Consider the following 2,536-nt stretch of genomic DNA (forward strand, 5'->3'; position numbering starts at 1 on the left):
ATCACCATAGCAGGATTTTCATCTAGATTCTTCTTTGCAGCCTCAATCTTGTCTTCTTTGTTCTTCATTTCAATAAGTGTTTCAATCACTTCTTGTGTAATATCTTCTTCTTCATTTCCAACATTTCTTTCATTTATTACTTCCATGACATTCTCTAACTCAACTCTGGCAACTTCATCGGTATTATCAATCATTAGGAATTGATCTCTAGAAGTTAGCTTGGGGGCTGCGGTGGGCTGTAAGTCATCATCAGTCAATGACACACCTTTCCCTTTAATTTTCCTTCTCTCTTCATCCTCGGCTCCTTCATTTTCAAGGCATTCTTCATTTTTAGCTTGTTGTGACATTTTCCATTCCCAAGTCACCATAGAGAATATGTATTATATCATCCTCATCGACTTCTTCATTCGAATTCTTGTTCTCTCCTTCTATGTCCCTTTTTTCTTCATAATTCCTCAATTCAATCTGAACTTCATTCTCATCAATGTCATCAGACATGCCATATAAATCATCAATTAACTTTAGGGCATTAGTCTGTACTTGTTGTTCTTTACTTTCTTCATAGAGTTCACATATTTGATCTGGGGCATTTTTATTCTTCCCCTGTTTTGGTGCATCTAAGGTCTTCTTAAGCTCCAGATGTTCTAGGGTTTGAATTCTTCTAAGAGCAGCCTTAAGGGCTTCTTCAAGAGATCTATTCTTCACTTTCAACTCAGTATTTTCAGCCAGGAGCTCAACATTTCTTGACAATAAGGCTGTATATGCATCAGTTTGTGAAGAGTGTGATGATTGTTGTGGTTGATCTTCAGGTTCTGACATGGGTTGGCTTGAGGAGGATTCAGGTAAATAGTGGGAAGGTTCAGGTATAGAGAGAGGAATGTAAGGTTCATGGTCTCGAATAGGTTTAGTTAATGTGGCAGTGATTGAGATACGAATGTATGTGTCATGGACAGGTTCATAGAGAGGTGATTGTGGTGGTGAAGAACTGGATTGATCATCCATGGGTTCTTGAATGGATGAGTAGGGTGGTGAAGAATGATTGAATCAGGTTGGGTTATGTTGTCTGGTGAGATTGGTGGGGATATTATCTGAATGTTTTGAGTCACCTGGTTAACAATATTATCAATGAAAACATCATCATCAATTAGTTCATTTGTGTCTTGATCATTAGCAATTTCTCTCAACATAGGTTCATTCATTACAAGCTCATTTACAACAGCCTAATCCAACACCTGATCATTCAAAACCTCTGGTTCTATCTCAGCCACATTTTGTATACCAGCATTTCCAACATTTGCATCCTCATTGTCAATTGCACCATCATCATGTCCATCATTATCACTTTCACCACTTCTATCTGATTCATCTTCCTCTTCACTATCACTCTCCTCCACCTCAGGTTCAGGTGAGGCAGGAACCTCCTTAATCTCTAGTTGATTGTTGAGTAACCAAGGCAATGCATCAAACTCTACCCTTGCATTAAATTGGCTCTTGAAATTCATAGTCTTTATCCTTTTGAATACTTTTGGGTTTTGTAATCTCAAAGTTTCACCAGTATTTGCAAGCCCATTCAGTGCACCATTAACGATAATCTGTAAAAATCGTGGATATATCATAAATTTATCTCGTTCATTCTTTTGTGCATTTGCCACCATTCCATTAATAATCATTCTCGAAAATTTGAATGGTTGTCTGAATAGAATAGCAACAGTAGCAGTTGCTAACTCTCTACTCAGTAGTGTCCAGGTTCCTCTTCTTAAAGATAAACTTTGAATAACATGGTGGATTAGGAACATATACAGCAATGGAAACATGCCTTTTTGGAACTTGCCTTCATGAATGTTCCCTTGATAACACAATGTTTCCTGAAAGATTCTCAACAGCCTCTGCTGTGAGTAGGACAACTGCTCAGCATGATTATCATCCAGCTATAATGCAGCTCTGATAGTTTGCTCAGTTATTTCCAATTCTTGACCAAGAATAGTGGCCTCAATTCTTCTGCCATATGTCGTCAGTATAAGTGGCCGAGCCCCAAAAATCATTAATGTGATTTCTGTAAATAATGGGATTCTCAATCAGAGCAAATCTTAGATTGGAGTTGTTTAGCCAATCTACCATCAAACCCAGTTCATGATTTTCTTCATTGACTTCCAACAGAGCACACATATTGTGTTCGGGTTCGAATTTATATGCCATTTGATCTGCAAAACAGATGATAATCGTTAATGTTAGTGTTTTGAAGATATAACATGTATATAGAGGAAGAGTTAAGGAAGAATTTATCTTCAGTAACCTGTTCTTCGATAATATAAGAACCTACACACAAAAGCAAATTGATAAGTAATAAGAACAATCAAAACCCTAAACCCAATGATTGACTGTCGGAAATCAATTACTAATCGCTTACCAAGTCGGAATTGTAAAATAGATTGAAATAAGATTTTGAGCGAGCACAAGAGTTACTAGGGCACGAGCAGGGAGTGTTTGATTAAAGGAGGGAAAATTGTTAGAAAAATTTCTAAGTCCCCCTTTTATC

Source organism: Bidens hawaiensis, unplaced genomic scaffold, assembly GCF_021521415.1.
Source record: "Bidens hawaiensis isolate Kalapana, Puna unplaced genomic scaffold, B.hawaiensis_p1.1 tig00000864_1, whole genome shotgun sequence".
NCBI classification, from domain to species: domain Eukaryota; kingdom Viridiplantae; phylum Streptophyta; class Magnoliopsida; order Asterales; family Asteraceae; genus Bidens; species Bidens hawaiensis.